This window comes from Gorilla gorilla, chromosome 4, assembly GCF_029281585.2.
Source record: "Gorilla gorilla gorilla isolate KB3781 chromosome 4, NHGRI_mGorGor1-v2.1_pri, whole genome shotgun sequence".
NCBI classification, from domain to species: domain Eukaryota; kingdom Metazoa; phylum Chordata; class Mammalia; order Primates; family Hominidae; genus Gorilla; species Gorilla gorilla.
Window position 1 is genome coordinate 160,960,736 of NC_073228.2, and position 8,319 is coordinate 160,969,054.

The 8,319-nt window shown below is 41.1% G+C and overlaps 1 protein-coding gene across 1 annotated transcript in view; it reads right to left on the reverse strand.

Annotated features, from left to right (window-relative positions):
* Positions 1–8,319, reverse strand: part of HAVCR2 (hepatitis A virus cellular receptor 2) — a 71,473-nt gene that overhangs the window by 45,421 nt on the left and 17,733 nt on the right. The gene's annotated exons all lie outside the window — the stretch shown is intronic.

Consider the following 8,319-nt stretch of genomic DNA (forward strand, 5'->3'; position numbering starts at 1 on the left):
TTATGGAGCTACTATTTATTATATTAAGGAAGTCTTCTTCTATTCCTAAAGTTCTAAAGGTTTTTTCTTTTTCATGGATAGACGCTAATTTATTTATTTATTTATTTATTTTTGAGACAGAGTGTCACTCTGTCACCCAGGCTGGAGTACAGTGGCGCGATCTTGGCTCACTGCAACCTCCGCTACCTGGGTTCATCCAATTCTCCTGCCTCAGCCTCTCAAGTAGGTGGGATTACAGGTGTGGGCTACCACGCCCAGCTAATTTTTTTTGTATTTTTAGTAGAGACAGGGTTTTGCCATGTTGGTCAGGCTGGTCTTGGACTCCTGACCTCAAGTGATCCACCCGCCTCAGCCTCTCAAAATGCTGGGATTACAGGCATGAGCCACCACGCCTGGCCAATGCTAAATTTTATAACTGCCTTTTGCATATCTTTTGAGATGACCAAGTGATTTTTCTTCAATTTATATTGTTGTGACATATTACTTATCTATTCTATATTCCTGAGATAAACACAGATTAACCATAATACGTTACCTTTTATTTTTACATATTATTGGGTCCAATTTGCTAATATTTTGTGCTAGCCTCATAAAAGCAGTTGGGACTTACTTCCTGTTTTTCTATTCTCTGAAAGAGTCTGTATAAGACTGAAATCATTATTTATTTATTTATTTATTTATTTTTGTATTTTTTTCTGGCAATGTTTGGCAGACTTGCCAGCAAAGCTATTTTTTGTTTGTTCGGTTTTGTGTTTTTGTTTGCTTATTTGCTTTTGCTAATCAGCTGACTTTAAGATTCACCAGTATAGCTATTTGAACTTTTAAGTTTTCTTTGTGAGAAGATTTTGACTATTGATCCATTTTTTTTAATTGTTAGAGAATTATCCTGGTTTCCTATTCCTCAATCTGTATTGGTAATTTTCTAAGAATTTGTCCATTTTGTCTAAATTTTCTAACTTATTAAAAAATCCATATTTTACTTTTTCACTATAATAATGTCCCCCCTTTCATTTCTGCTATTATTTGTGCCTTCCTTTTTTTTTTTTTTTCTTTATCACTCTCCCCTGCACGTAGCAGTGACTCAGAGCCCCAGAATCAAGCACCACTTAAGCCTCCAGGGCACTCCTGCTGCCCTTTCAGACCAGATGCTTCTGCACAGATATTTAGCGGGCCCTGAGTATGTCGCTTCGAGGCAAATGAGTTTCAGAAAGAATTAGGATGGGTCTCCACGGCACGTGTTACCTATGCAACAAACCTGCACGTTCTGCACATATACCCCAGAACTTAATATAATAAGTATAATTAAAAAAAAACTAAAAGAATTAGGATGGGTCTTCTCTTTCGTTCTCAGCATTAGATGGTACCTACGCTATGGGGAGATGTGTATTATGTTTACCATAGTTAAGGAAATTGAGTTTTATGGAAGTTTTTTCTTTTTTGAGAAGGAGTTTTTTCTCTTGTTGTCCAGGCTGGAGTACAATGGTGCAATCTCAGCTTGCTGCAACCTCTGCCTCACGGGTTCAAGCAATTCTCCTGCCTCAGCCTCCCGAGTAGCTGGGATTACAGGCATGCGCCACCATGCCTGGCTAATTTTTTTTCTTTTTTTTTCAGACGGAGTCTCGCTCTGTCGCCCAGGCTGGAGTGCAGTGGCACAATCTCGGCTCACTGCAAGCTCCGCCTCCCGGGTTCACGCCATTCACCTGCCTCAGCCTCCCGAGTAGCTGGGACTACAGGCGCCTGCCACCACACCCGGCTAATTTTTTGTATTTTTAGTAGAGACAGGGTTTCACCGTATTAGCCAGGATGGACCCGGCTAATTTTGTATTTTTAGTAGAGACATGATTTCACCATGTTGGTCAGGCTGGTCTATGAACTCCTGACCCCAGGTGATCCGCCTGCCTCGGCCTCCCAAAGTGCTGGGATTACAGGCATGAGCCACCGCGCCCAGCAGGAAGTTAATATACGAAACCGAGATATACAGCTGATTAAACAGTAGAGCCCTAGGATTCTGGGGTGTTTTCCAACACCAACCATTTCTCTAATTCAACAGACAAAGTACGTATCTAATGATTCAATTTAATTCTGACACTAACTACCCAGAGTTAGGGTAAGTTAGGGTAAGCAGTACCTCTGAGTTTCTTCATTTTAGTCTACTCTGCAACCAGCTACAGCTCTTAAATCTGAGGTAAGAGTGCCACTTACTGGTAGCCTCATCACAACGCAACTTGAAACCCACTCACAAATTTAATTCTAAGTGCCAGTGGTATGCAAAAGAAAAAAGGCTCAGTAGGGTATGCATATATTAAAACATTACATTGTACCTCACAAATAAATAATTTGTCAATTAAAAATAAAATAAAACTTAAGTGCTTTGTAGCCATTCTCCTATTTAATCCTTGGATTAATCCTATGAAGAAACTTCTGTAATTTATATTTCTGTGATTTTTTTATTAGTAGCTTTGTGAAAACACTCCAAAGTTTAGAATCCAATTACCTACATCATAGCCCACCAGCCAAATCCAGCCTGCTGTCTGATTTTGTACTCTCACATCTAAGAATAATTGTACATGCTAAATAGTTGGAAAAAATCAGAATATTTCACATATGAAAATTATTGAAATTCAAAATTCAATGTCCATATAGAAAGCTGTATTGGAACCGAGCTCTCTTGTTTATGCATTGTCTATGGCTGCTTTCAACCCACAGCAGTTGAGTAGCTGCAGTGGAAACTGTACAGTCCTCAATGCCTAAAATATTTACTAATTGAATCTTTACAAAAGAGTTTGCCAATTCCTGACCTAGATTCCAACCTGAGCAAACCTAAACTCTAATCCTCAATTTTCATTACTCATAAAATGGGGATAATACCTACTAAGAGTTTTTAGGAAGATTAGAATTATAAGCACAGAATCTCCTTAAGATACTCATAGAAGTCTAAGCTAAGACATAAGCACCTTAATATGTTCAAAGGGAACTCATAGTTTCCATCTATAAATCTGTTCAGCCTAGTATCAAGTAGTATTTGCAAGCATGGATTTTAGGGTCAAAATATTGGCTCCACTCTTGGTTTTGCTACTTATTTACCTACATGACTTAGTAACAACATGAGGGAATGGAGAGGCAATGAAGTATGAAGGTTGAGTGTTCAGGCTTGGAAAACTAGAATGCCTAGTTTCCATCCTGGCTTTGCCACCCACTAGTCAGTTAACCTTGGGTAAATTACATAACTTCTCTGAGCCTCCACTTCCACATCTGAAATATGAGTGTAAAAAGAATACTGATTTCATTCAGTAGTTCTAAGGCTAAAATGACTTTATTTATACAAAGAGATTAAAACATTGCCAGCAACTTACAGCCATAAATACCATCAGATTTAGAAGGTTCTTCACAGGATTGTTCTAAGAATTAAATAAGAGAATGGCTACAAAGCACTTAGCACCATTTGCAGTACTTAGAAATCTATCAGAGGACAGCTAGTACCCTTCCTACTGATTCTCTGTATTTTAGTAAAATCTGATGAGAAATCAATTGCAAACATAATTTCTCATCAGATTTCAGATAAAAACCCAACTCCTTCCCTTGGTTCTCTAAATCATGCACATCTGTCCTCCACCTGCTTCTGAAGCTCCAACCTCCTCCCTCACTATATTGCAGCCATAGTAGCCTTTCTCATCCAAATTATGCCAACTTTGTATCTCCTCATGAGATATTTGCACCTGCCGTTCCCAATAACCTCAGGGCTCAGTGCATGAGTTGAAGCTGCCTTTATGTTTTTGAGACATGGTCTCACTCTGTCACCCAAGCTGGAGTGCAGTGGCATGACTGTGGCTCACTGCAGCCTTGACCTCCTGGACTCCAGTGTCCCTTCTACTTCAGCCTCTGGAATGGCTGGAACCAGTCATGTGCCATCACGTCCAGCGAATTTTTAAATATTTTTGTAGAGATGGGGTCTCCCTATGTTGCCCAGGCTGGTCTCGAACTCGTGGACTCAAGTGATACTCCTGCCTCAGTTTCTCAGTGATGGGATCACAAGTGTGAGTTACCGTGCCTAGCAAAGTTGCCTTCTAAATTCCTTAACAAATGTGAGGTTAGGCATTGTGGCTCACGCTTGTAATCCCAGCACTTCGGGAGGCTGGAGGATTACTTGAGCTCAGGAGTTTGAAACCAACCTGGGCAATATAGTGAGACCTCGTCTCTATTTAAAAAGAAAAAAAAAAGTTTTAGGCCGGGCATGGTGGCTCACGCCTGTAATCCCAGCACTTTGGGAGGCCAAGGCGGGTGGATCACGAGGTCAGGAGATCGAGGCCATCCTGGTCAACATGGTGAAACCTCTTCTCTACTAAAAATACAAAAATTAGCTGGGCATGGTGGTGCAAGCCTGTAGTCCCAGCTACTCGGGAGGCTGAGGCAGGAGAATCACTTGAACCAGGGAGTCGGAGGTTGCAGTGAGCCAAGACTGCGCCACTGCACTCCAGCCTGGTGACAAAGTGAGAATCCATCTCAAAAAAAAAAAAAAAAAAAAAAGTTTTAAAAGACAAAAAAAAATGTACACATTCCTTGAAAAGGGAAAATAATGTGGACAAGGTGCTTTGAACAGGCAATAGGAACATAACTGGAAGCAAGATTCTTCTGAAGGTGCTGTAATAGCTGAGTGGTTAAGACACAAACTTATCACCTTCAAAAATTAACTCGTCTTATTATCTTTCTTACATTTTCCTTCGCCCTTCCCACACATCCAACACTTAAACTAGTATCAGGCATAGTGGGGACCACAGTAAGTATTCATTTGAATATCATGAATAAATGAATAGCTGGGGAAAAACTACTCCCATAAATGGAATACAAATTTGTACAATCCGTTTATGTTTGTTATTTATATTAAGTTCACATGTGCCTGATTTGTAGTAGATCTCTCGTTATCGTTAGCTCAGCATCGCTTCCTTCCTCTGAGAGACAGACTGACTCTTCCATAAATAGACATAGCGGGGACTGTGAAATTCTTATGGGATCCAAGTCCCAGTTGATTTGCCCAGTTGGAATCAAGTATACAACCCCTAATTCCTCATGTCTAGCTCGTTAATTAACCTCCCCTCATTTTTTTTTAAGTTTGCATTTGAGAGGGAACTCCCAGACAGTGGTAAACATAGAAATACTTAACCCTTGGGAACTGTCAGCTGCCATGTTCTCCACCTACATCATTAAAGAAGTTCATCTGTAAAGAGAATGAAGCTAACAGGAAGGATGGTCTCCAGGGCTACTAACTCAAAACTTCGTCCACTTTCTGACCTTCTCATGGTTTATATATTCAACTTATCCTTCAATCAACATATCCCATATCCTTTCTTTTTTTTAATTAAATTGTAAGAGAGAGAAGGTCTCACTATGTTGCCCCCATTGGTCTCAAACTCCTGAGCTCAAGTGATCCTCTCACATCAACCTCCCAAAGCACTAGGATTATAAGTGTGAGCCACCATACCCAGCCCATACCCCATATCCTTTATATAAATTCATCTTTTTGCTTAAATTAGTTAAAGTAGGGTTTTTGTCAGCAGTAACGGAGCACTGATTAATGCAACATTCTGTAACCACTGCACAAGAGAATCATCTTCTGATTTCTTAAAACCAATGCTAGTACCCCAGTCCAAAAAATGAAATCAGAATCTCTGCAATGTGGGGCCTGGGCATTAGTCATTTCAAAAGCTGCTTAAAAAGGTGATCCTTCCAGATATTTCACTTCAATAAATCAATCTTTCAAGAATATTCATTATAAGCAGGTGTGCAGAGATATATTTTAACACAAGATTAAAAAGACCTTATATAAGGCCACTAGAGCTTTTTTTTCATTCCACTCTAATAGCAAGAGTTCCTATCAGAACACTTTAGGAATTTATGTCAGGTCCTAGTCACAGACCTGCAAGATCAGATCCTCCCCAATGACATTTTTTTCTAATTTGTTGTAGAGACACGGTCTCGCTATGTTGCCTAGACTAGTCTCAAACTCCTGACCTAAAACCATCCTCCTACCTCAGCCTCCAAAAGTGCTGGGCTTACAGGCATGAGCCACTGTGCCTGGCCCCCCAGTGGCATTTTAATCCCTCAACGCCCCTCCCCCCAACACACACACGTTCATATATAAGTAGTGTTGTGGCTCTTATGTGATTCTGTTTTTTACATGCAAAGATTTTCAAAGTAGCCAAAAACTGGTTTTGCACCTCAACCCGACACCTTCTTCAAGGTTCTCAGAGTCAAAGAAAGAGAATTTTCTTTGGAGAGTTGTTCAAGTGCTAAGCAATTTCCACCTTTCTCCCTCACAAGGTGATGCTCCCCACTTCAATTTAAGCTCGAGAGCCTGAACTATGTCCTCTGGAGTCTCTGAGGCCCAAAGGTCTATACCAAACACATTACGTACCAGAAAAAAAACAAAAGTTTGAGACTAGCCAACCAACTGCCTATCTGATAAAGAAGTGTCTACCTAGGGACAACTTACAGTCCCTGGATCTGTGAAAGCACAGCATGCACATTTCATAGAGAACTGACCTGTAGTCATATATATATACATACATACACACACACACATATATACATATATATATATATATATATATATATATATATATATATATATATTTTAGACAGAGTTTTGCTGTCACCCAGGCTGGAGTGCAGTGGCACGATCTCGGCTCACTGCAACCTCCACCCCTTGGGTTCAAGGAATTCTCGTGCCTCAGCCTCCCGAGTAGCTGGGATTACAGGCGCCTGCCACTATGCCCGGCTAATTTTTGTATTTTTAGTAGAGATGGGGTTTTGCCATGTTGGCCAGGCTGGTATCAAACTCCTGACCTCAAGCAATCCACCCACCTCAGCCTCCCACAGTGCTAGGACTACAGGCATGAGCCACTGCGCCAGGCCCCTTATAATCATTTTAATGTGAATTTTGCTAGCTCTAGGACCAATGAAAGTTTAATTGAGCAAATCCCTGTGCTAGAAACCAGGGGCTAAGGAAGAAATAAAAAAGTAGACATCTGGGGAAAGGCATTGCCTCTCAATGGTTCTTTTTTGTTTTTGAGATGGAGTTTCGCTCTTGTTGCCTAGGCTGGAGTGCAATGGTGCAATCTCAGCTCACCACAACCTCTGCCTCCCAGATTCAAGTGATTCTCCCTGCCTCAGCCTCCCGAGTAGCTGGGATTACAGGCATGTGCCACCAAGCCCAGCTAATTTTGTATTTTAGTAGAGATGGGATTTCCCCATGTTGGTCAGGCTGGTCTCGAATTCCTGACTTCAGGTGATCCACCAGCCTCAGCCTCCCAAAGTGCTGGGATTACAGGAGTGGGCCACTGCACCCAGCCTCAATGGTTCTTAATCTTGAGCATGTATCATAATCACACAGGCTTCTTAAAATACAGCTTGCTGGGACCTACACCCAGAAGTTTCTGGTTCAAAAGGTCTGGGATGGAGCCAGAGAACCTCATTTATTTTTTATTTTTCTGAACCTATGGATTATACTAAAACTTTTATTTCTAGTAAGTCCCCAAGTGACACCAATGCTGCTGGTCCAGGACCACACACTTTAAGAACCACGGGCCTACATTAAGAAAACGGCAGGCAGAGATCCTCAGACACAAGGTCAACTCTCCACTAACACCTTGGTGGAAGAGCAGATGGACAGTCGGGGGAAGAAGAGAAGAAAGTGCTCATATAAAGTCCAATTAGCTAGAGGCAGAGTGGAGCTACTGAAAGGAAGACTTAGTCCTCACGGTCATTCAAAGAACCAGACTGACAATCTTTGCCATCTTCGGTGGCTTCCAAACTTATCCTGGATACGACCGTCCAACCAACAGCTGGGAGAAGAGAATGGAGGATTATGCAAGAAATGTTTATGGGGCAAGCCTGGATTCCTATGCCCACATTTCACCGCCTACAACTTAGTCATGTTCTCACAGAGATGCTGGGAGTAGGGAAATGTCCCTGGCTGGGTTGCCACATCTTGACAACATATCTTCAAAGAGCAAGAATCTTTGGTAGACACCTAGCAGTCTCTGCCATCAAACCCCTTTCCCATTGTGGACTTAAACAAGTCCGAGCTTAGCTTTAAAGAAAATGTGTACCTAATGACACAGACATCTTAATTACTAAAATTAATGTCTGTAACTTAAAATGACCAAAGGACTTATTACCTGAGTGACTTGAAAAAAAAAAAAACAATTTATGGGACTTCCCTGCAAGAGTCCATTCAGGATAGGGAGAAAAGACTGAGCTAGTGGGTTTACAGAAGCAGTCACGAGGAAAAAATGAAGTTTCTATTTTATAACTCTACTGGGC